At 42.2% G+C, this 27,228-nt stretch overlaps 1 protein-coding gene across 1 annotated transcript in view; it reads left to right on the forward strand.

The window, feature by feature from the left end:
• Positions 1-19,174: 19,174 nt before the first annotated feature.
• LOC103179245 (ribosome-binding protein 1) overlaps positions 19,175-27,228 on the forward strand; it is a 65,354-nt gene continuing 57,300 nt past the window's right edge. The window contains 1 exon segment of the mRNA XM_007894428.2: positions 19,175-19,447. The gene's annotated coding sequence lies outside the window, so the exon portion shown is untranslated.

Raw genomic sequence — 27,228 nt, forward strand, 5'->3', positions numbered from 1 at the left:
ATCCTACTGACATGAAACGTGCTATGTCAAATGAAAGGATTATTATTTTAGTTTCATTGGAGAAAATAATCAAAGTTCCCAATATCTATTCCCGATCAATCCCTGACGTTTTAAAGAACAAAGCACTCTGACGACTCAATTGGTAAAACAACTACATTGTGGGAAACTGAGCCATCCACACCTGAGTTCACTGATCTCAGCTGGAGCTACCTTTGGAAAGCTACACTGGGCCTCCCACATATGAAGCACACATGCTGCACACTTGAGTCAATGTGCTCCACATTGGAGCATTCAGAGGTTTTAGAACACCATCACAAGCTCCAGGAAACTATCATTGTTTCTTTGTTAAAAGAAATCATCTCTGTACTGAAGTTTGTATTGAAGGAACATGCTAACCCTAATGCTACTAACTTTGGCAACAATTCAGCATAGTTTTGATTTGAAATGGTTACAGATCTCAGATTGATTCTCTCCCAAAATCTGTATTTATGTCTCCTTTAGCTTCCAGTACTGCTGATGATGCCAGCCTTGATTTCGGGGAGAGGCTAGTAGTACTGTAGCCTTTGGTAAGGATCTTTACGGACACCCAGAGCCAAGAGCATGAGGGACAGCAAGGTAAAGGGAGAAGTGCCTTACAGTGAGTGGCTGGCACTTTACAGAGTTTGAGTTTGACTGAGTTATCATGCGAGACCCTTTCTCTCCCGCCACCAAGCGACCATGGCGTAGATTAAGCACAGCAAAATAGTTAAGTGCCTTGGGACATCCTCTCAACATGAAAAGCACTATATAAATATCAATTTGTATTGTATTGTCTAAACTAAACTCAGCAATGTGTACAAATTGGTTGTGGCATTTGTCTCCAAAATACACATCCACTACACTTTACAATAAATCCTGTCGATTAATTTGTCACATTTTAATGGGGTGATAAGGTGCTATATCAAATGCAAGGATTATTATTGTCTATACTCTTTTGAATGCTGTGACCCAGTTTTTCTACATCCCATACCAGTGTTTACTTTATTGTTTGGTGAAAATGAAATAGCAATTTACCACAAAAATCGTGTGTAAATTCAGCATTAGTAAGCTGGGTTGTGGCTTTCTCACCAGCCTCTGATGCCAATCTCATTCTGTGCTCAATTGATAATTCTAGATCATCGTCATGAAATTTGTTGATTTATTGTAACTAAGTGATGGTAATAGTGCCCTGGGGAAAACCTAGTGGCCAAACATTACATACACATTAATAGGTAGTACTGTAGCTACAAGGTGGTTTCACAATCTGAGATCAGAGTTAATGAAATACAAGACAAACATTGTTCACAAGCCGGTGTCTTTGAGTTCCTTGTACCGTATTTAGAACTAGTCAGAGAATGCAGTTGAAAGAACATTCAGCTGTTTGAAAATCTCCAGCCAATTTCTGTCATGAAGACATTGAGTTTCTTGATGTGATTTCTACATTAGGGCAACTTAATCCACTCTGCATTGATGTAGGCAGAGAAAGTGCTCTTCCCATAGTCAACAACCAGTCAGGCATGTCACCTTGGAACCAGTTCATTTCCAAGGAGACCCCGTTTGCTATACAAAATTCTCCCCATAGCCCTGTAATCTTGTCCTCCCCAAATGATTATCTACTTTTCTTTCAAAAGTTGTTATCGAGACATATCGTTGTTATGTTTTGTACCGGGTAGATGGAGGTGGGGGGAGGGGGGGTTGGGGAGGCAAGTGGGTGATGCATAGATCTTGTGCTCTTTCACCAAAGTGTATCTTCAAATTAAAAAATAATTGAAATCATTGAAATTAAAAAGCCATTTTAGTGGGTGATATCTTTTGGTAAAAAAATTATAGATAACAGAAGCCTCTAGAACAGTGTCTTATTTTCAATTGGCAGATTTGATTGGTATCCTATATTCCGCTGGTATTATCTTATAACCTTTTGCAGTATTCACTCCTGTGAATTCGCATTGAAACAAAGCAAAGGACGGAAGCCACGATTCTCCTCAAAACCTTGACTATGAGCCCAAATGTATAGACATTAAGTCTATAGGGCTTCCAACAGAGTGAGCAAATCATGCGTCCAGGTATATACAAAGGTCCAGGTATATACAATGACAGGCAATAAAGCAATTTGATCCTAGAGATTTGCTCATGAAAAAAAATATGAACTTGGGCTGAAGAAACAATGCCTCTGGCCTCTGGCATTGATTCTCTGTGACAAGATCCTGATTTCACCAACTCTGGTCATAGTTACAATATTTACTGCACATGTTAGTATCAATATGCACTGCATAGCATGCAATGAATAGTATATAGTTACACACCCTTTGAATCATCTGTAAATAAACGTAGTCCATAACAATTTGCTAGGTTACACATTCAATGCGTGACTGCTGTTCAGAAGTGATTGTAGTGTTTTACTGGGTCACCGCCCTTAGTTCATGCATAACTCTCAGTGAGTTCAGCAGAATCTTTTCCTCATATTTTCTCTCAAATTTGTATCGAGCCACTTTCTGTTCCATATGGCTTAGTGCTGCATTGGGCCGTAGCCTTTACTTACTAAGTAACAGGACTATCCTCCTTGGGGGGTGGTAAGCAACAACAACAAATTACGATTCATAGAATCGTAGAATCATAGAATTATACAGCACAGAAGGAGGCCATTTGTCCCATCGTGTCTGTGCTGGCTCTTTGAAAAAAACTATACAAATCAATTCCACTCTCCCGCTCTCTCCCTATAGCCCTGCAAATGCTTCCTTCCCAAATAATTATCTACTTCTCTCTTAAAAGTTGTTATCGAATCATCTTCTACCACCCTTTCAGGTATAATAACACATTTGGTCAGATTACGTGACTGCATGGTTTCCTACATTGTAGATTACAGGGATGATGTGTTTGGGACTCTTGGAGCTGGAGCTTGTGCAGCCTTGATCTGCTTGAGCCATTGCCCCAGCTGTTCTCTCTGTTTGCCCTGAGGACCAGGCTCATCTTTATAGACCTATATTTGTATGGAGCTGACAAAGAGTATTGCACCATCATTTGGCACAGAAAGCTGCAGAGGCAGAATCAATGGAGATGTTTAAAAGAGACAGAGAAATAATTGGGTAGTAGAGGTATAAAACAATAACAACTTGCACTTGTATAGCGCCCTCCACACGCGGTAGCATCTCAGGGTATGAAGGCATATGGCACAAAGGCGCTATTAGGATTAAGGATGGTATGTGATTAAGGGTGGTATTTGCATTAGAATTAAAAAATCTGACAATAAATTGGTAGAACAGGTTATATGAGCTAAATGGCCTCGTCCTGTAATCCTACATTCCTGTGAAATTCATTGTGAAATGTCAGATCAATTATTATTATTACTTTTGTTTAATTCTATCTTCTCAAGCTGTTTGACTAATTTTTCCCTATAGGCATCTATTGTTGCCTAAAGTCCATTATCGTTGTCTGGTTTAAACAGTGAATGTTTGGCACACTGTATGGGGGACACCAGAGCTGAGCCCCTATCCTGTTCTCACCTATTTTGTCCTTCCAACAGCGGTTGCTGGATAAAGATCAGGAGTAGGTACACAGTGATTTTCCCCTCCTTAAACCAGGGTCACCAAGACCAAGTGAGGTTATCCTGCTCAAGATGAGACCAGTCACAGTGTAGGTTTCAGCAGGCTAAAGGTCCTAGCTGGAAGCTTCCAGACATTGCTCTTGGTAAGCTATGCAGCTTTAGCTGGGGAAGGTCCAAAAATATCCCAACACATACTAACCCTAACCCAATACCCTATGGGGAAAGTTTGCATTCCATTCCAGACACAGGCATATTTCCAATGTGTAGATGGCATGCATACGTGAAACTCTCAAACTAGTTTGAAAACTCTTATGCGTAGTGATTGATCCCTGTATGTGGCAGATACCTGCTTGATGAAAAATTGCAATTGGTTTTGGTGATCATGGCTTAGGAAGAGGAAATAAGATTTGAATCTGTGATTTTCTGATTTATTGTTGTACTGTGCCTTTATCCACTAGACCATTGCAGGATCTGGAGAATACAGCAAGTCACTGAACCAGAACCAAATATTTTCTAACTTTGAGCCTCCACATCAGCAGGTGGCTATGGCCCAGAGTTTCCTGTTATACAAAAATAATTGCTTTGAACTGACTGCTCGTTTAACTGATTTGCATTGGCCAGCACCACAAGATCATTATTATGACAAATAACCTATTGCAATTGACCGCAAAAGCAAAAATAATGAACAAAATTCTGTTGGTTGAATATAAGTTAATAGATAGCTTTTCAGCTGTGTTGTTCACTCAAAAGATATCTGCAATACTACAAGTCTCCTAGATGTTATACAATTACGCTTATGCAATTACGCGTAATTCATTGCATGGTCTTCTTGATATTGCTTTACCTTATTTTGCCACTTAAATAAATGCAGCCTGTCACTACTTGTCATTGTTCATTTGTTTCATTTGCCTACCTTCCAGGCAAGGCACTATGGGGAGAAATTGCATTGGGGTCTAGATTGAATTTATTTACGTAGCATTTTTAAAAAGAAATATAGAAGAACAACTTCAAATTTTGGACTCTAAACACTCTAAAATGATACATGAATAGAATAAATCTATACTCAGTTGCAATTTCTCCGCATATGTCCTCCTTTTCTACCTAGTTATACAAAATCACTATGTACTTGTAACAAATTGGCTATTGATCATTCTAGTGGTCATTCTAGTGACTTAACTCAATGGGATTTACTCAAAAGGAAGCAGGGCAGGTTCTGGGATCAAGCCCAAAATCAGGGCTTTGAGCTCAAAAGTCTAGGCTGACACTCCACTGCAGAGTGGAAAATTCTGTCAAGTGTTCTGACATTATAAGCACTATGTCAAATGCAATGATTATTGTTATTGCTAAAACATAGAGCACTGCAACCAGCAACCATGCTGCTCCTTTGCTTCTCCTGGCAGCCATCCCAAGTGCTAAAACAAACAAGTGGTTGAAAACCTTTGCCTGATCCTGAGATTAGGTTACAGCTTTGACGTCATGCCTGCTATCTGCTCCTACCTCTAATGCATTTGTTTGAATTGTTTGTCTGTGCATGCGTCAGTAGAAGGTGTTATTTTGGTTGTGTTAGTGCTGGTAGAGTCTCTCAGTACACATCAAAACTAGAAATAGCCTGCCACCAGCTTCTGTGATTGTAACTTCATTATTGCAGGTTCAGCGAGAAATAATCTGCAGTTAATTCCCAGTGATTTCTAAATTCCAGTATAAAATTACAAACCAGATTGGATTGGAATGAAACACTATGAGCAGGTTTTTATTGATAGGAACATAGAAACAGGAGAAGCCTGGTGAGCCTGCTTTGCCATTTTCTTAGATCATGGCTGAACTGTAACTCTATCATTTGCCTGCCTTCTCTCTCTAACTCCTGATACCCATAATAGTCAAGTGTTTATCTACATCCCTCGTAAACATTCCTGCTGACTCTGCATTAACAGGCCTTTTAGGAAATTAATTCCGCAATCCCTTAACTCTCTGAGTAAAGAAAAGTCTTCTGATATCACCACCAACAGGTCTAGATCTAATTTTTTTAGATTATTCTCTCTTGTTCTAGATTCTGAATAAGAGTCCCTCCTTATTCATCCTGTCAATTCCCTTTACTATCAAACACCTCAGACAGATCACCCCCAACCTCCTCTGTGCAAAGAAAGACAGCCCCAGTTTGCCATTCTGTCTGCTTCATTCCAGGTATTATTCTGGTGAATCTACATTATGAGGCCTCCAAGGCTGGTATGTCTTTCCTAAAGATGCCTAAGATTAGTTACATAAGACCTGTTGTTGAATTATTTGTCTTCTCTTGCCCTTTGTCAGTTGGGCAACCTTCTGTTTATTTTTAGATTTCCCCAAGCTCTGCAGCTCATGCACTCTCGCGCAACAGGCTCCGTGACCCCATCACTCCAACCCTCGCCCGACTCCACTGGCTCCCCATCCCTCAGAGGATCGAATTCAAGATCCTCATCCTCACTTTCAAGGACATCCATGGCCTTGCCTCCTCCTACCTCTCTGACCTACTGACTCCGTACCAACCTGCCCGCTCCCTCCGTTCAGCGGGCTCCGATCTGCTCCATGTCTCCCGCCCGACCCGCCCTACCGTCGGTGGCCGAGCTTTCAGCCTCTCCCACCACACTCTGGAACTCCATCCCACAGTCCCTTCACCTCGCTTCTTCCCTTGCCTCCTTCACGGCCGGTCTCAAGACCCTCCTCTTCGATCGTGCCTTCGGTCGCCGTCCCATCTCTCTGCCTTTTCTCACCCCTACAACACTCCTCCCTCATGCTTGGGTCCTGACCCCTGGCTGTCCAGCGCCTTGGGACATCCTCCTGATGTGAAAGGCACTCTATAAATGTAATGTTGTTGTTGTTCCCCAAGTCTTCTGTCACTCCAGTTTCTCACTTCACTACATATGCCCTTCTTTTGATTTGACCCTTCCGTACTTCTAACTGTTTTTGTAAACTGTGATTGTTTCTCACCTGAAGAAGCACAGCCTTTGCTTATTACCTTGAATAGACTCTACTCTTGTTGATTTAACAAACAATTTCTCCCACTCTATTGCAAGCAACTACTTCCTCATTTCTTCAAAGTTATTCTATGTCAATCCAAAACCTCAGTGAGGGACTTCCTCTAAGCCTGATGCTGTTTCTAGTTAATTGCTCATAATTTAATCGAGTATTTAGGTACAACTCTACGGACTATGGAGCGTAGTGGTTAGCGCGCTCGCCACACAAGCGAGAGGACCTGAATTCGATTCCCAAGCGGGGGAAAACCTAAGGCAAGTTTCCTTACTCCACACACCTTCTGTTTACCTTGCAGTAGGAACCTGCTTGTTAGTCAATTGGCAGATTGCTTTTGGGGATAATAATCCAAAACAAATAATAATAGTAATTTGGTCACTCAATCCACGACTGTTTGTGGGACACTGCTGTGCGCAATTGGCTGTTGTGTTTCGCCCACAAAATTCAGTTACTCCACTTTACACTGTGAAACACTTTGAGATGTCTCAATGACAAGATAAGCGTTGCATCAAATGCAAGGATTATAATTATTATTGTCTCTTTTTAGTATGAAGACATGCTGTTTTGGAAAACTGGTCTGAATGGGTACAATAAAATAGTAAAATTGTTTTCTTTTCTACCCAAATGCTGCCAATTCTCTTTTTTTTCATAGCTCCATGGAGACGCTGCTTTCCATTCTCTTTCTTTAGCGGATGTTAGAAAATGCACACTGCCTATCTAATTCTGGAATGGATGATGTGAAGATTGGCAAGAACAAGGTTTGGGGAATCCAGCGTGTGCAGTGGAGGATTGTTACATTTGGTTTTTCAACATCCAAAAAGCATAGGTTGGATTCCTTACTTGGTAGATGGTGAGCAGTTTAGCTTAGCCTGAAATGTATGAGAGCGCTTTCACCATCTTCAACAACAACAAAAACTTGCACTTGTAAAGCACCCTCGAAGCAGGGTAGCGTCTCAGAGCACTTAATAGTGGCAGCGGTGTGGAGGTGACCGTAAAGGTCGAAAAGGAAGCTTTTCATGTGGGACTTGAAAAAGGGGAGAGAAGGGTTAAGGCGGAGGGATTGAGGGAGAGTGTTCCAGAGTATCAGAGCATAGTGACTGAAAGCGTGACCTCCAATGGTGGAGCAGAGGGTGTGAGGGACAAGCAGGAGACAGGTGCCAGCCAAGTGATGGCGCTGGGTGGTGGATTGGGCAGTGAGGAGGTCGGAGAGATAGGGAGGTGCCAGGGAGTGAATGTATTTGAAGATGAGTGTGAGGATCTTGAAGTTGATCCATTCGGTGATGCAGAACTGGTGAGATGGGGGATATGAAGTGCCCATCTTTTTGCCCAAAGCGCAGACACACAACCCTAACCACTGAGCAGTGTTTCCACTAGTTGCAGCTGTGGAGCTTGAGCAGTATCTGCTTACCTCTCTGCATTGTCAATCAAGGTGGATATCAAGCCTTGAATATATGAGTGTGTATTCACAAACCCAGAATCCAGGTTTGTCTTCCTGTCATTCCTGGGATATAAAGCGCCTTAATCCAGTTTTCTGTAAAGTGCAGTGACTGTGTATTTTTGAACATTTTACATAATAAAAATTGACAGATTTTTCTTTAATGTTTAAAATATTTCAATTAATTTTTCCTGTGGGAATTGTAAAAATGCAGGGCACTTTATTAGTTCCTATGGTACTATAATGAAGTCATCCCTAGTGCAATTTTAGTCTGCCTTTGGCAGCTATGAATCTCTAGTGACAGGCTTTATCAAATGTGTTCTGAAAAACTGTATAATATCATTCATTAACTTCATCCATTAACTTTGTTATACCTTCCATCCAAAAACATCAGTAAATATATTAGATACAACCTGCCTTTCAGAGCCATGTTTGAATTTTGATTTACTGCCTTTATTCTCAATGGATATACTTGAATTGCTTTCCTTTTAACATAATCCAATATTTTTTCCCTTTATCAATATAATCAAATAGATCCATATTTCCCAAGATCATGTTTCTGACCTTTAAAATGAGACTAGTATTCGCTGTTTCTCAGTTCCTGGTAAGTTTTCTGAAGTACATGTTGTTTCTATCTGTAGCTCTTATTAATATGTTATCCATGGAATAAAATCTGATATTCAAACCATGTTTAATTTTCTGATCGGTGTCTTGCCAAATATGTCTGCTTTGCATTTACTGCACAGAATAATCTGGGGGCAGTTATCGTGTGCAGCAGTGGAAATTCTAAGCCATGCAAACAGCACCTGTCAACCTCTGCATGAGCAGGGACTCCTCCCACTCAACTTCTGTTAACCCTGAAAGTCAAAGTCCTAATGGGTAGGGTGGTCCTATCTGGACAAGGAGAGGAGACTTCCCAGACACTGCTTTCAATGGCAAGCTAAGATAGTTTTAACTGGTTAAATACCAGCAGTATCACAATGAAAACTCTGGGGTCCGCAACCCTTGGCTTTTGCCAATGTGTGACTAATACTCTCTGGAATTAGGTATGGATGGTATATCCCTCCAGGTAGAGAGTGAGATTCCATTTCAGATACATGACATTTTCCATGTGCAGGTGGCATTCATATTGGAATTCTCAGTCTGATCTCGATACTCTTAAGCATACTAAAAAATGAGGCTTTGCTTGAATTCTTGGATTTCATCTATTACTGTATTAAGACATGGACAATTTTAGCGACCAACGTAACATAAATCATACTCTGTCTGATATTGTGGACAGGAAACAAAATGGCAAAGCTTATTCATGTTTCAACATGTTGCTCCTATCACACCATCACTTCTCATCTTTAATTCTGATATATTAACAACACCATGGTCCTTAGCAAGATTACAGCAGCTCGTTCAAGGCCAGTGAATGCCCAATGAGACATTTATGCACTCTGGGAGCACCTTCCCAAGGGATGAATTTGAAATGTCTTCTACATTATGGATCTTGACCTTTCTGTAAGCCCAGTGAAATTTAATACTCTCCAGTGCAATAAGTGTTAAAATGCAAACCCAGCAGAAAAATCCACCCAACAAACAGGATGCTGGTCTGGTAACAATCATTGCAACTTCAGTGTATTGAAACTGTGGGGAGAATCTATGGCAGCTGGGAATGTTAATACAATACGATACAAAATTACATTTGTAAAGTGCCTTTCACGCCGGGAGGATGTCCCAAGGCTCTGAACAATCAGGGATTAGGACCTGAATGTGGGGGCGGGGGGAGGGTGGCGGGCAGCAGTGAGGGTAGGAGGTTGGCCGAAGGCATGGTCTAAGAGCTAAGAGGCGTGCCTTGAGGGAGACAAGGGAGGGAACGAGGTGAAGGGAATGTGGGATGCAGTTCCAGAGGGTGGGGGCAGAGAGGCTGAAGGCCCGACCGCTGATGGTGGGCTGGGCCGGGCTGGGGACATGGTGCAAGCCAGAGCCTGCTGAGTGGAGGGAGCGGACAAGTTGATAAGGGGTTAGCAGGTCAGAGAGATAGGAGGGGGCAAGGCCATGGAGGGCCTTGAAAGTGAGGACAAGAATTTTGAACTCGATCCTCTGAGAGAGGGGAGCCAGTGGAGCCGGGCGAGGGTGGGTGTGATGAGGTCATGGAATCTGGTACGGGAGAGGAGCCAAGCTGCAGTGTTCTGGATGATATGCTGCTTGTGGAGGGAAGAGTTGGGAAGGCCGACAAGCAGGGCATCCGTGATGCTGATGCTGCCAGTGCCTGAGGTGCTGAGGCGTTGGCGCGAGCTAATCAGGAGAGCCTTAGTCTTGCTGACGTTCAACTGTAGAAAGTCGGCTTTTATCCAGGACTTGATGTCTGACAGGCAGTCTGTCAGAACATCAGTGGTTCTGGGGTCGAGGGTGAATGCAGAGAGATAGAGTTGGGCATCTGTGGATGATGCCACCAAGAGGAAGCATGTACAGGTTGAAAAGGAGAGGACCAAGAACAGAACCCTGAGGAATACCACACAAGACTGTGCGGAAGCTGGAGGAGAAGCCATTTATGGATGCAAAGTGGAGCCGGTGTGAGAGATAGGATCTGAACCATTCAAGGACAGAACTTTTAAGGTTAAAGTGGGAGGAGAGGTGGTGAAGGAGGATAGAGTGGTCCACAGTGTCAAAGGCAGCAGAGAGGTCGAAAAGGATGAGGAGACAGAGGGAGTCCTGGTCACAGGTAATACTAGAGAAAGATAGGCTCAGAGGGGAGGGGGAAATATATAGTGATATATTCAACATCCTAAAGAGGATAGATAAAGTGAATCATAAAACTGGAATGTGCTTAATATGGTTAAACATCTAAACAAGTGGGCACAGACTCCAGGTCAGAAGAGGGAAGGTGAACAGACAGTTTAGATACAGAAAATGCTGAATTTGTGCAATAGACTACATAAGGAAGCAGCGGAGGCAGTTGCATTAGCAAATTTAAGAAGGAATAGGATAGCTATTTTGAGAAGAAATCGGATGAGGGGTATGAGACGTAGAGAAGTGGAGATTTGATTTATTTTGGCCTAGTTCCTGTTTGGATTTGGTCCTATGATGTGCTCCTCTCCCCTGTTCCCCTCTCATTTCTGCCCCCTCTCTCTAGCTCTTGAGGATCTTTTCCCAACCAGTGTTGTGAAGCACTTTGACACATCCTCCCAATGTGAAAGGCACTAACATAAATGTAAATTGTATTGTAATTCCTATCCTGTATCTTGTATATGTAAGCCAACGCATGCATTTGATGGAAAACACTGGATAATGAAGTGTGGCAGAACTATATCAGAAAGCATTTTCATGTGCTTCAGCATATGATTCATTATGTGAGAAATATTGCAGTATTACTGAAATCTGCCAATGTTGCAAAGCTGCTGTATTCAGTAGTGTTTTTAGGGGGAAAAAAAACTGCTTACCTATAAAATACACACCCACTACACATTACAATCAATTCTGTGAAGCACTTTGAGACGTCCTTCTGACATGAAAGGCTGTATCATATGAAGAATGATTAAGGGTTATTATTCTGAACAAGTCAACAGGAAATGTAACTTAGTGATTACTCTATATTGTTCCATATAAAATAAGCATTTCTTTCTGACAATTTTCCCCAAAAGTATGGTGAGATTTATACAAGGGTAAATATACTATAAAGATATATATACAGATTTATACATGGAGATAATATAGATTTATATAAGAAACAATATATATATATATTTATACACATACTTATTACACTCCTTCTATCCCACTTCTACTCATTCTAGGAAAACCCAGGATATTGAGGCTATTGAAGTTGATCTGCTGAGATATAGGAGCCAGTGTAGGCTGGAGTAAAGCCAAGATCCTGCTAAGCTGGCAGACAAATCCTGTGATCTGTGAGCCAGGAGATAAAATGAGTGACCAGGCTTCATTGATGTCAGTATTGGGGAAGCTGCCTCCGCCTAAATCTGTGTACAACTCTTGACACATTATTAATTTCTAAACTCAGAACCCATGTTAGACACCATATTTATATATTTTTAATAAAAAATCTACAGGCAGTTTGGAATTGAACAGAGGGATGGATAATGACAATTTATCACTGAGAAATGTGAGGTAATACTTTGATGCCAAAAAATGGAGAATGTGATTAAACAATGACAGCTATATAAGGTGCAGTAGGAAAAACATCTGAAGGACAGCACCTCCAACAATGCAGCGCTCCCCTAACACCCCTAACAAAGCGCTCTGAGACACCGTCTGGCGTGGAGGGCGCTATATAAATCCAAGTTGTTGTTGTTGTTGGCTATTGTCATTCCCAGTCTTGATTTCTCCATTCTCCTCCTTACTGGCTTTTCTAGCTCAAATCTTCACAAACTCCAGATGAACTGTAACTCTGCAGCCCATGTGCTTTTACATAACAGTCTCTGTGTGCCCATCATCCCAATCCTCAGCAGACTGCACTTGTTCCCTGTTTCCCAGCAGAATGACTTTAATATTCTCGTTCTGACCTTTAAATGCTACCACACCCTTGTGCCACCCAACTGCTGTGGTCCCTGCACTTCTACTCCCCACACTGGTCCCTCAAATAACTCAGACCTGTTTCATGTCTTCCCCCTCTGCTACCCATGGAGGAAAATTGGCATACAACCAGTTTTCAATGAGGGGAAATGGATGTTGGGTGTTGAGAGACCAGTTTATTAATTTGAGGGTCGGGAAGGAGGCAAAAGACACACATTGAAGGTTTTTTAATCACAAAGACAATCAATAGGGTAGATGCAGAATACTTGGTGCAGAGCTGGAGGAGTGAAGGCAGCACTGTCTTTAAAGCAAGGAAATCCTGAGCTAAATAGACCAACAAGAATTTAAATTGATATTGTGCTATTTACATTGGTTGGACATCTCAAAGTGCTTCACCAAATTGGGAGGAGGTGAAAGGTAGCCGAATGTGCTGTCAAAGAGAAATGTCTTAACGTGGGGATTTGAAGGCAGGGAAGGAGGGGGAAAGGTGGAGGGACTCCAGATTGAAGGTCAAGTCTCATATTGACTTGAACTCCATCCTGGAATATCTAGGCTGATACTCCAATGCAGTGCTGGGGTTGTCTGCACTGTTAGAAGTCCTGTCCTTCGGGTGAGACATTAAACCAATGTCCAATGACTACCTGTTAAGGTGGACATTGAAGATCTCACAGCACTATTCGAAAAGAGAAGGGAGTGTTTCCCAATGACCTGGCAAACAATGCTTTAGATAAAATTGATCAATCACTTTGTGACTGCTTGTGGGACATTGCTGTGTGCAAATTGGCTGTGTGTTCACCTACAATATACAGTCACTATACTTCACAGTAAATCCTTTGATTTACTCCTGACATGAAAGGTGCTATATCAGATGTAAGGTTTGATATTATTACAGGATTATTTCAGAGACAACTGGAGGTTCCTCTGTAATAATAATAATGTTGAACTCAAGTTCAAAAGGAATTTGAGTCATTTTCCATTTTCTCTTTACATCAATTGATTTCTTGTTATAAGCAAACTCCTTGCTTATAGCAAGAAATCAGTTGATGTAAAGAGAAAATGGATTTCAACAACCAGGCTCTGCGACACTATCACCCTCATCCTCACCCGACTCCACTGGCTTCCCATCACTCAGAGGATACAGTTCAAGATCCTGGTCCTCACCTTTAAAACCCTCCATGGCCTTGCTCCCCCCTACCTCTCTGACCTCCTAACCCCCTACCATCCTGCCTGCTTCCTCCGCTCAGCGGGTTCCAGCCTGCTTCACGTTCCCTGCCTCGTCCACCCCATCATTGGCATGCAGACCTTCTGCCACTCTGCCCCTACTCTCTGGAACTCCATCCCACAGTCCCTCCACCTTGCTCTCTCCTTTGCCTCCTTCAAGACCCATCTCAAAATCCTCCTCTTTGACCGTGCTTTCGATCATCCTGCTTCCCTACCTGCCCTCCACCCTTCCCAATCTCGACACCCAGCTCAGGTCCGAAACACTGACTGTCCAGCGTCTTGGGATGTCCTCCCGATGTGAAAGGCTCCATGCAAATGTAATTTTGTTGTTGTTGTTGTACATGGCCGGACACTATGCGCAGTTTGTGGTAGAGTCAATAGCAGCAACTTAGTTATACAGAGGCTATTTCATAACAACCGTGCCTCTACCTGTCAGCCACCTATCTTCCCATTAATCAAATTCTCTCTTTATAATTATCCTTGGGTTAATCCTTGGGGTAATATATTGCTACCAAAGCCCTGAAATATAGTAAATTTGTGTGCATTAGAGCCTGCTTTAAAATGGTCTCTGTTGGTTATGGTTTTGTTTAATTAGAAATTAAAGCTATGAATCTGGCAAAGGGGACAATCGTATCCACTTCTTTGACATCAGCACAATTTATAAACTACAAATGGCAGTGATTAAAACACTGTCACCTTTATTTGCCAGTGGTAGTGGAGAAGTAAAAGGGGAAAAATGCACAGCAGAATGGGTGAGAGATTGAAACTACACTAGCAGATTGCCCATGATTCAATAAGTTTATTCAGTGAACAATAATAATAATAATCCTTGCATTTGATGTAGCGCTTTTCACGTCGGGAGGACGTCCCAAAGCACTTCACAGAACACACTGTAAAGTGAATTGACTGTATATTTGTGGGCGAACGCGGCAGCCCAATTGCGCACAGCAATGTCCCACAAACAGTCGTAGATTGAAAATGACCAATTTATTATTGTTTTTGGATTTGGAGGGATTATTATTAGGCGTGTGGAGTAAGGAAACTTGCCCAAGGTTTCACCCTGTCTGGAATTGAACTCAGGTCTCTCACTTGCAAAGCGAGTGCTCTAACCACTGAGCTACAGGACTCCAGATATACAACTGAGATATACAGACCACAAAGAGGTCCCTGATTCAATACCAGCATGAGTTGATTGGGGCGCCACTCGGTGCTATACAGCAAGAACGACTTGGATTTGCATTGTTCCTTTCAGGTAGGAAAATGCCTCAAATCCCTGCACAGATACGGAATGGGAGCCCAATCGGGGTTGGAGAAAGGGATAGGAGGGAGGTGATCGAACTTATAATCAAATAGGAAGGTTTTTAGAAGGGGGTTATAAACAAAGAGGGAGGGTGCATTGCACACAAATTTAGGGAGAGGTTATAGAGATTGGTAGCTGGGGGCTGAACACTCAATGGAGAGGTGGGGGTGCGGGGGACTGGGAGTATGAAGCAGCTTGAACTAGCCGAGTTGGTGAAGGTGAGAGATAGGGTAGAGTACGGGCATGGAGCATTGGAAAGTTAAAACAAGAATCTTAAAGTACATGAAATAGGAAAAACAACAGCAACGATAACTTGCATTTATATAGTGCCCTTCACCCAGGATGGCGTCTCAGAGTGCTTGAGCAGAGCCTGGCAAAGGATGGGTGTTTACAGAGGCAGAGTTCCCAGAAAAACAGCTCCCAAAGTAAGATTGAATTGAAGAATTTTCCACAATTGACATGATTTTAAAATTAAGACAAAATATTGTTACAGGCTAAGAGAAGATGGAATTACAGAATTCTACTGAGTGAGCTCCCACTTGAATAATGATTACTTCGGTGAGGTAACTGAGGGCACGCAGAGCCCATGCACTTCTATCCCTCCAAGGAGTCAAGAGCTGCAGAAGAGGAAAGGGCAAACATAAGCAGAGGAACACGCAGTAGGTAAAAGGAAAGACTACGTGGACAATTGCACCGTTTTATTTTGCTACAAGGTAATCATTGTAACCAATCAAATAATATTTATCACATGGAGCGTCAACACGCATAAGTATTTCATGAATACTGTAATTTAGTGTTTTACTAGAGAATACAATACAATATTACATTTGTATACTATCTGCAGAAAAAAATGTCCACTGCAATACAATAGCTGCCCAAATCTTGCTTGTCTTCATGCCATAAAGTGAAAGACAGAATAAGAGTTTGCTGATGTTGTCTTGATTGGGGAAACGGGTTCGAAGGTGTGTAGGGGAGGATGGGTAGTAGTCGGAGTGTGGGAGGGAAGGGGTGGGGGATGGGTGGAAGTTTTAGTACCTGAGTTTTAGTATCTGAGTTTTAGTACCAGAGGGCAGGAATGAATAACAAATCCAATCATAATCCAAAGGTTTGAACTGAACTGCATCAGATTAATTCAAAACAAAATACAGTATGTACTTGGGTACAATGATAATAATAATAACAATCCTTGCCTTTGATATAGCCCTTTATTATTTACTGTGTATTTTGTATACAATTTCAGCTTAGTTTAATTTTTTAAAAATTGACCTGCTTTAGTTACCTGGCTCTTCAGCAATTATCAGTACACCCAAACTTGCCCTATACCTAGGGTGCAGGTCTACAATTTGCAACCTCTGAATAAAAAGCTTTTCCTTCTGAAACAAAAGATGTGGGGTGAATTTTGGCATACTGATAATTGCTAACCAGCTGGGCAACTAAAGTAGGTCAATTTTAAAGAATTAAACTAAGCTAGAATCTCGTAGCTTGCCATTGCAAACACTGTCTGGCAAGCTTCCTGTTGCTTGTCCAGCTAGGATCCGCTATGACGTTGGCTTCACAGAAGCCGAGTGGAAAAAATCCCTGCCCACTCCTCCAAGTTTTACAACTAAGCTAGGCTGACTGGTCTGTCAGCAACAGTGCCCTGGAATGCTGTGCACCTGCCTGGCTCAGGAACCAGACTACCAAGTCCACCATAGAAGATTAACTCTATGTTCCATTGCCCGACAAGTCACCTTCACACCGGCTTAACCACAAGGATACCTCTCACTCCTCCCACCAAGAAGGATTTGAAGAATTGCACGCAAATAATACTCCTTGCATTTGATATAGAGTCTCACCAAAATGTCTCAAAGAGATTTAAATGTCAGAGGATTTACTGGTGAGGTGCAGTGACTATGTATTTGTAGGCAAACACAGCAGCCAATTTGCACAGAATGATGTCCCACTGACTGCCATGAAGTGAGTGACCAATTTTATCTAGAGAATTTTTGACCAAGAGAATTGGAGAAACGCCTTTCTCTTTTTTTCAAATGGTGTCATAGGATCTTTAACATCCACCTGAAGGGGCAGATAGGAGGATCTGAAGTGGGGGCATTTTGGGAGGTTTCTAAAGAGCAGGGACGCAGTGGCTGAGCTGGAGTGAGCAGAGGTTGATACATTCAGAACCACTAGTGAGAAGGTACTAGTTGGAGAAGCAGCATGTCTTTGGTTTTGTTAAACATTCAGTTGTAGAAATCTGAGGCTCATTCAGTACTTGGTGTCTTCCAGGGCAGTGGTGGTTTTGGGATCATAATAATAATAATCCTTGCATTTGATATAGCGCTTTTCACGTCTTCTAGACGTCCCAAAGCGCTTCACAGAATATACTGTAAAGTGAATTGACTGTATATTTGTGGGCGAACGCGGCAGCCAATTGCGCACAGCAATTTCCCACAAACAGTCGTAGATTGAAAATGACCAATTTATTATTGGTTTTTTTTGGAGGGATTATTATTAGGCTCTGTGTGGAGTAAGGAAACTTGCCCAAGGTATTCGCGCTCTGCCTGGAATTGAACTCAGGTCTCTCACTTGCAAAGCGAGTGCTCTAACCACTGAGCTACAGGACTCCGCTACAGAATATCATGTGTGGAGGCAGAGAGGTAAAATGAGGTGGCATCCACAGACATATAGAAGTGGACCCCATGCCTCATGATGATGTTTCCAAGGAGAACAATATAGTTAAGAAGAAGAGGACTTAGGAAAGTTGTGAGGAACATCACAAGTGGCTGTGAAGGGGCAGAAGTCATTAGAGGACTTAGGACAGGTAAGAGTGGGACGAGGAAAGTGTGGTACAACAGAGGTGAATCAGGGAAGAAAGACTGGAGTGTGTTAGTGATTTTGTTATGTTTTAAAATATCCTAAACCCAAGAAAATATTTTGATATTGCATTCTTGGACTGACTTTAAAAGCAGGAAAGATAGATGCAATTTCGGTCTGTGTACAAACATGTAACATTATGTATCTTTTCAATTAAGTCGTAGATACATTTCAGCCAGGTTCATTATTTGTATTTGAACAATACACAACTCTTAACTTAAAACATATAGATGAAAACTGAAAACATCTAAGCATAGTAACAAATGAGCGCGCTTTCCAAACAACTTCACCGCAGTTTTCTCAAGGTGTGACTTTGAAAAATCTCCCTTTTATATCGCCTGCACAACTGTCAACATGGATGGAATATTAGGAATGACATTTATAAGTAAGAGGAACACAGATTGTAAACCCATTTCAATATAGACTGCGGCGTTTATTTGTAAATGGTGACGTACTCTGTGCATCAAAACGGTTGCACTATTATATGAACAATAAGTGACTGTGATTTTAATAGGTAACACTTGTCAGGTCTCCAATCCTATGTTTTGTGAGTTTAACGATTGCTTATATATCATATATATATATATATATATGATTATTCGCAGTTCCAGGTTAAGAAGAAAATACATTTTGTTTTAAAGCAAAACATCCACACTCGGTGAGCTGGAGAGGGGTTTCTATTGCTGTCACTGGACAACAATCCCCACAATTTAAGAAAAATATGATCATTCACTTCTTGGCTGTGTGTGTGGGACATTGCTGTGGGCAAATTATTAGCTGCATCCATGGCTCACAGAGTACACCGTCACTACAGTTTATGGCGCCACATCCTATGAAAAGCGCTTCGAGACGCCCTCCTGGTTTGAAAGGCGCTGTCGTGCAACGCTAAGGGATTATTACTGTATTTGCTTTCAACCGTTCCCCTTCCCCTTGTAACCTGGAGAGATCGGAATGGAAACCCGGCGAGAGTGTGGGCAGAGGGGAGGGAGGGGGGGAGGGGAGGGGATCCCTGGGAAATGGAGTCCGGCGGCTGGAGCGGCGCGGGCCGGGATCCGGGCCACGTTCCACGAGCGGAGGGAGGCGAACGACTACACGTCCCGTGATGCACCGCGGAGCAGCACCCGCCCACCCGGAGGGGTGGGTGGGGGGGGCTGAGCGGCTGATTGGGCAAAGCGGTGTGGAGCGACGGGCCGGCTGCTGGAGGGCAGCCAATCGCAGTGTCGGGGGGCGGGGCTGGTGGTGTGTGGGGGGGGGGGGGGGGGAGCTCCCAGCTGGGGAGAGAGATAAGTGCCACGAATCCAGGGCAGCGGCACAGCTCCGGCTACGGCTCGTCTCACACTGTTCCTCCTCCTTTGAGCAGAGAGTGGCGGAGCGTAGAACCAGGGTCCCAAAAAGAAAAGAAACAATATATATATATATATATACATTACATATATATATATATATACCCTCCTACTGTCTATTCACACAGAGAACACTGTATTAACACCCACAAGGAAACAAGGGGGGGCTGTGACAGAGGGGAAAATCCAGCTCCACGAGCTTCACACAGATTGGGGTAAGGTTTCTCTCTCTCTCTCTCACTCTCTGTCTATGTCTCCACGTACAATGCCCAGATATTGCGACTGGCAATAGGGACTGTGTCTGTTTTACTGGGGGCTGGTGGCAGGCGGTCTGTGCCCATTCCAAGGGGGAGGGGGCAGAGTGTCTGTGCTTCACACACACACACACACACACACACACTGCCTGATGCCCCTGTTATTGGCTGCATCTGCAATAATGAGAGCTTTCATTCCTTAAACAGTGCATACGTGTTCAACTGGAAGGAGGGAGAGAAAAAAATGGGGGTGGGGAGGGGGGTTTTTCAGGGGGTGCAGCTTTGAAAAGGCAATGACTTCTGTCTGGGGGGTGGGTTTTAAAATGCTTCAGCGCAATTCAGCAGTGCATTCGGGTGGAGGGTTTAAATCTGTGCGCTGTCAAGTCACACTGCCTTCAGAATGCTAAGGCATAAATATTAATTTTTTTTGGGGGGTGGAAGAGAAAAAGTTTCATTATTTCTGTTCATTTTTGATGGTGGTTTCTAATGGTTGCATTTTTCTTTGCAAGTCCCTTTTGCACGATTAAAACCCATTTCTAATTGCAGATGTCAGCGGTAGTGTTTCTGCTTTAAGTTCAGTCCATGAAATAAATGATAACTTCAAATCAAAATCAAAGGTTTTACGGTGTTAACTGTACCCTTTGGCACTCAGGGTCTAAACTTTTTTTTTAAAACCAATCTCAGGAAATAAATAAAAGCAGTTCAGAACCAGCAGCTCATGGTGTTTCAGCAATAGTAAAATGCAAAAAAAAAAGTTACCTGGTAATGTGGCTTTTTTTTAAAAAAAATGTAATTTTTTCCCCTCCAGTGATCAGTCAGTAGTTATGGCACAGAAGTCACTTGTGAAACCGAGTTTCGTGAAGGTGTAAAAGAGTTCGTTTCAGTTTCTGTCTTATTTCAGAGCAGATTTGCCTTCGCTGCTTTGCTGTTCCTAATCATGAGACAGACACAGCCTGAGATCCAAACGAGAATCAGAAGGAGGCGAAAGTATCAGCAAGACTTATGATTCCCCCCAAAAAATGACTCATTATTCTGCACGATGGGCTGTGTCCGTAGGATTGGATCTCCGGAAAATATACGTGGCTTAGAATAAAACTCTGGAGACACATGGGAGGAGTTGGTGTGTGTGTGTGGGTGTGTGGTGGGGGGGTGGGGTGTGTGTGTGTGTGGGTGGGGGGTGGGGGGTGGTGTGTGTGTGTGTGGGTGTGTGTGGTGGTGGTGAAGGGAGAAAACAACCAAAGAGGATTTGGAGAAATCCTACAGATTGTTCCCCCCCCTCTCTCTCTCTCTTTAGCTGATCCGCCACGTAAAACGCAAGATGCACAATTTTCTTCCCGTTATCTGCCTGCGAGCAGGGATTGCAATGGTGAAGCTCTGCCCCCACACCCCCTCTCCCCCTCTCCCCCTCTCTCTCTCCCCCCCCCCCCCCCCCCCCCCCTCTCGCAGGCTCTGCATTCTGGTGGGGGAACCGATCGGGGATAGGAGTAGATGTTGCAGAGAGAGAGAGAGAGAGAGAGAGGCTCAGTTAGCAAACTCACTTGTGGTTGCGAGCAGCCTCTCAGTGGCTAACGGTTTGTGTGTGTGTGTGTGTGTGTGTGTGGGGTGGGGGGGAGATTGAGGAATGTGTGTCCACGTCGACTTGCAGCAGTTGTGGGATCCGGCATGAAATCTGACCAGCCAGAAACTTATCTTATTTTAGTGTAGTGTCACCAGCAAACCGACCGAGATCTCCACTTGGTCCTAAAGCCCTGCGAAGCTTTCTTTCCCCTCAGGCTCCCCCTTTCCCACATCCCAAGTACCAGCTGTTTCCAGTGATAACTTACCCAGATCGGATTGGAGGCGAGCAGTCTTTATTTCACCTTTTTTTCTCTCTCTCTCTCTGGACCGTGTGAAATGATCATTTGCTCTGGTCCAGCGGACCACCAAAACTGCAGCTTATTTGTAGCATTTTCTAATCGATGCGCCAAGTTAGCTCAAAAGGTGTCGCAGGTTTCGGTAAGAAGAGAGGGCGATCTGACCCCCTGATGAGGAACAAAATACATCTACGGTGTTGTGGGATATTAAACGGAAGGAATGTACTTTTTATTAGTTCCGATAGCTGTATGGAGAAGAATCCCACACTGTGTACTGGAAGTGGGTTTCAACCCACTCTCTCCACCTCTTTTGGGGTTCAGATTAATGTGAAACCGTGTGTTTTTTCAGGACGACCATCCTTTTGAGGGCTACAGTTATATTTGCAGTTAATATTAATAATGACCCTTGCATTTTCACATTGGGAGGATGCCGCAAAGCACTTCACATGATTTATTGTAAAGTTGTAGTGACTGCATTTTAATAATAATAATCCATGCATTTGATATAGCGCCTTATCACGTATTTGAGATGTCTCAAACTGCTCCACAGAATATATTGCGAAGTCAGTTGACTGTATATTTTGTGGGTGAATTGTAGGCAAAATTCTCCAGCCAGATTGCCCACAACAGTGTCCCGTAAATAGCCATAAACTTTAAAATCTAAATTTAAGTTTGTAAAAGAAAAAAAACGATCCTGTACTGCAGAAAGCCTGTATTTGTAAAGTGGTAAAGAGCACTTGGCGTTGGAAAGAATAATAAAAGGTGCAGACATCTACTGATTGACTTTGATAATTTATGTTCAACAACTTTTAATATTGTACATTTGCTGCTGTATTACTGATTCAAGAAGTAGTTTGTCAGTAACTGTCAAATTAATTTTTATTTAAATATGCATAATTTACTTTAAAATGTATGGTGAGGCATAGTGAGTTTGTCAAAGATCTGGAAGATCTGATTACATCAGATTACATTTTGGTCTGTGCTGAATTATCTGATGACAGTTAGACTAACATTGTGGGTGCTACAACGTTACCTCAGTGGCCAGGGATAGGGAAATTAGCCAAGATTCTCAATCCCTAATCAGGGCTAGTGATCTGTCTCTGGTGTCGATGGGTTATGCGGACATTGGATGAGGGCAAGATTGTGGTTTAGCTTGGATGACTTCTCTCCTGTAGTCAGTTAGCATAATTGGGCTAACATCTGAACAATGATCATGTAATATTAACACTTGCACTTGATACAATGAATTATTTCATTGAAATGTCTGAAAAAGTGCTTCACACAATGAGTTATGTCAAAGTGTAGTTACATAGGCAAACAAAATATCCAATCTGTATCAACAATATCCCATGACCATCTCAGTGAGATGAATGACTGATTTGTCCTTTGGTGAATTTGGGTGAGGGGAAAAATATGAAGTGGGATACCAGAATTATTGGTCTTTTCCGAATAGAGCCAAGGAGTATTTATAATAATCCTTGCATTTGATATAGCGCTTTACATGTCTTCAAGACGTCTCAAAGCGCTTCACGGAATATACTATAAAGTGACTTGACTGTATTTGTGGGCGAAATGTGACAGCCAATTGCGCACAGCAGTGACCCACAAACAGTCGTGGATTGAAGTGACCAATTTATTATTCCTTTTTTTCTCGGGGGATTATCAGGCGTGTGGAGTAAAGAAACTTGCCCAAGGTTTCGTCCTGCCAGGAATCGAACCCAGGTCTCTCGTTTACGAGGCTAGTGCTCCAACCGCTGAGCTACAGGACTTCACCTCCAGTAATTTGGCAGATTACTGGAGGGTGATGGGCAGCCATAGAAACCATAAACTCAGGTGGAAGGAAGAAAAACACAGAAAATTACACAGTGCCTTTCATGTAAAAGGAACATCTCAAAGCACTTTGTAGATTAACTAAGTATGAAGTGAGTGCTGCTGTGTAACTTGAAAATGATTTTTTGGGGTGAATTGGGATGAGGAGGGAATATGAGCCAGGACAGTGGGAGATTCTCCAACTTTAAACAGTTAGCAGGAGGGAAGGTGCTCTCTTAACAGCCACCCAAATCATAAGGTAGATGGGACCTAAATTAATGATTCAGTGAGCAAAGTAATGACCAGGAAATGAATAAGTAATAAAGTTGAGTGTAGAGATTTAAAAAAAAATGTTTTTAATCAGCCGGTCTGTCTGACACACGCGGAAACCCATCACCATGCTTAAGAATATCCAAACCAAACTGAGGTTTCTATGCATTCCACCTACATATGGAAATCCCAGAGATACATTGTTGGAATGGAATGTGTATGCTTTCCCTGGAGGAACGTATCCTGCTTACCTAATTCCGGAAAATATTAGGCTCAGATTGGCAGCAGCCAATGCTTGGGGACCCAGAATGTGTTTTGTGGATACTGCTGGAGTCTAACCAGCTAAAACCGCATTGCTTGTCATTGATATTGCTGTCCGGCAAGCTTTCCTGCTGCTTGTCCAACTAGGACTGTCCTACCCATTAGGGCTATGGCTTGCAGAGTTAACAGGAGCTGGGGGAGATGACTCCCTGCCCCCAGTGACTGGCCTGCCATTCCAGGTCCTGCCGATGAGCCAGGCTGGCTGTGCTGTCATCAGCAGTGCCCTGGAATATTGCAAGTGAGGAAATGAAAAACGTCCAACTCAAAAAGGCTGAGGTGCTTGTTCATCTTTTGTTTTTTACTCACTTTCCCTCTTCCACATTGCCTCCCAGTCCATACTATCTTCATGGCGTGGTCACTCCCCAAGAATGCTCTGCTTAGCTGACTTGTTAGAAAGTTTCACTCTGAAAGAAACGCAAAGTGACTGGTGTTTATATATAAAAAAATATTTTTCCATGTTGTTACCCTTTGGGGTGTAAAACTGTTGTCCTATTTGAGAATCCACATTACTATTGTAATTCTTAGAAGATGAACTTTTAAAATGAATCTAATTGTACATTTATTGTGTGTTGTGGATTATTGTGGAGTCCTGTAGCTCAATGGTTAGCGCACTCGACTCGCAAGCCAGAAACCTTGGGCAAGTTTCCTTACTCCACACGCCTGATAATAGTCTCTCAAGAAAAAACCCCAATAATAAATGGTCACTTCAATCCACGACTGATTGTAGGACACCGCTGTGCGCAATTGGCTGCTGCGTTTCACCCACAAAATATACAGTTGCTTCACTTAACAGTATGTTCTGTGAAGTGCTTTGAGATGTCTAGAAGACTTGAAAAGTGCTATAACAAATGCAAGGATTATTATTAGAGATAACCTTAATAATAATCATTATGAGAAAGGAGAATTCTTTCTTTAAAATAATTCCTTGATCTAAATGGTTTTAGCCTAAATAAACAACTAACATCCATTCACCCACCAAATATATCGAAAACAAATATCATTTAACCTTCCTGCTTCAAAGAAGTGAGTGTTCTCATGGAAATTAGTCTCTCAGAACTCTTAACACGTGGGGACATTTATGGTACATCATAATCCCAGTCAGCTTTAGTCCAGAACAAAGTGCAGGTGCTGGCTGTGGGTAAATCTGGGTGGAACGGGGCCAAGGGTCCTTGTAAATGAACAATTCGATATCAAGGTAATTTTAATTGGGGGCTGGATGCCTGCTCTTATAATTCAACTTATTTGGTTAAATAATTTTTTTCACACTAATTCTCCTGAAGGCATTTAACTCTTTTTTTGTCTACTGCATTAGAGGTATAGTTTCATACATGCTAGTTGTCCTTTAATACCTTGCCTACGATATTATTTACTTGAGAGTCTTGAAGGTGAGTGTAGGCAGGCTATTTAGCCGATGCCTATCCCAAACTTGGTATCCATGCAGACAAATAGCTCCATCCTGGATTACTAGCTAATCATCTGGAGCAGGAATCCTAACTAGTTTTTCCTTCTGGACACTTCCTGGAACACTGAGGTGATCCAAGCTGGAATCAGCTGATTCGACATAAACCAAATGATCGGATCTGGGACCTTCCTAATCTTTATTGCTCAACTCATCTCTGAATAGCTTTACTGAATTACCAACTGAGCCTCTACTGAACACATATTTAAAGCTGCCATACAGCCTTTTTAATGAACTAAATGAAATAATAATCCCTCTGTGAAGCGCTTTGGGACGTCTTCCCGACGTGAAAAGCGCTATATCAAATGCAAGTATTATTATTATAACTACAGAGATAATAATAATAATAATAATAATCCTTGCATTTGATATAGCGCTTTTCACGTCAGGAGGACGTCCCAAAGCGCTTCACAGAACACACTGTAAAGTGAATTGACTGTATATTTGTGGGCGAACGCGGCAGCCAATTGCGCACAGCAATGTCCCACAAACAGTCGTAGATTGAAAATGACCAATTTATTATTGTTTTGGGATTTGGAGGGATTATTATTAGGCGTGTGGAGTAAGGAAACTTGCCCAAGGTTTCGCCCTGACCTGCCTGGAAATAAACTCAGGTCTCTCGCTTGCAAAGCGAGTGCTCTAACCACTGAGCTACAGGACTCCATGGGACGGGTGGTGGTTCTGGAAGGGTGAGATCAGATGGGTCAAAGGACCTTCTTTACCCAAATCAATCGTGGGATCGTGTGACCTATATTAGGGTCACTCAGTTTTTCTACTCATGGCAAAAGTCATGCCTGAAAATCAAGCTATTTTTCTTTTCAGATGCAGATTGACTTGTTGTGGATTTCCAGCATATCTAGCTTTATTAAATATATTTTCATAACAAAATGTACTGCATTAAATAATTATCTAAGATACCACATCTGATATTAAAACTGTATTAATGCTTTAAAGAAACTTTAAATATATTTTAGAGCTGACTAATTAAAAAAAAGTCATAACACAATATTGGGACCAAACCCAGGATAAAAGAATACTGTAAATATTGATTATTATCTTGATGTTAAATCCAACTTTGGCCATGAAAGGAACTGCTGGTAATTTACACCAGGCAGAATTACTATATGATTCTTACTGGTTATGTTTATGGAAGGGAGTTGCAAAAATATTGTTTACGCGGCCTGCGGATGTTTCTCAAATCCGACATCTGACCCTCAGCAGCCAAAAGGTTGGATCACCGTGGATTAACATGTTGGCCTAATACAAACCCATAAATTTACACATGGATGAAAGTCAAAGTTGTTGCAATTGGTTGGCAAAATAAGTCATCTTTGTTATTTTGATAATGTTTATCTAGATAAATATTATGTTTAGTTAAGTTAGTATACCCACTGCACTATTTTCAACTTTAATTATTATTAATTTTTCACAGGCCGTCAAAACAGCAGGAGCTTCTATTCGCCAACACATACACGTTTACAGTAAATCCTATAGTTATAGCAAATTCTGTGAAGAACTTTAATATGTCTTCCTGATGTGCTATATCGAAGGTGCTATATCAAATGCAAAGATTATTATTACTCTACAGGTTTTTAAATCCAATCTTGGCATCACTTAAAAACAAAAGCATCACTTAATTTGTGTTACAGTTGCCTAGAAAACACACAGTCACTGCACTTTACAGTGTCCTGTGAAATGTTTTGGGATGTCATCCCGATGTGAAAGGTGCTGTACCAAATGCAAGCATTACTATTATTATAATACATTCTACCTCTCTTTTCAGCGTTCACTAGGTTTCTCAACTGCTAAAATAATTTGCAGTTATTTTTATTTGTATTTCCATGTTTAGCCATTATACACACACCACAAGATTACATTTGTATAGCGCCTTTCACGTCGGGAGTACGTCCCAAGGTGCTGGACAGTGCACAGCATTTCAGACTCGAGCTGAGGTCATCGGGGGAGAAGGAAGGGGGATGGCCTGGTCGAAGAGGAGGGTCTTGAGGAGGGACTTGAAGAAGGCTAAGGAG

This window comes from Callorhinchus milii, unplaced genomic scaffold (assembly GCF_018977255.1).
Source record: "Callorhinchus milii isolate IMCB2004 unplaced genomic scaffold, IMCB_Cmil_1.0 Scaffold3, whole genome shotgun sequence".
Taxonomy (NCBI): domain Eukaryota; kingdom Metazoa; phylum Chordata; class Chondrichthyes; order Chimaeriformes; family Callorhinchidae; genus Callorhinchus; species Callorhinchus milii.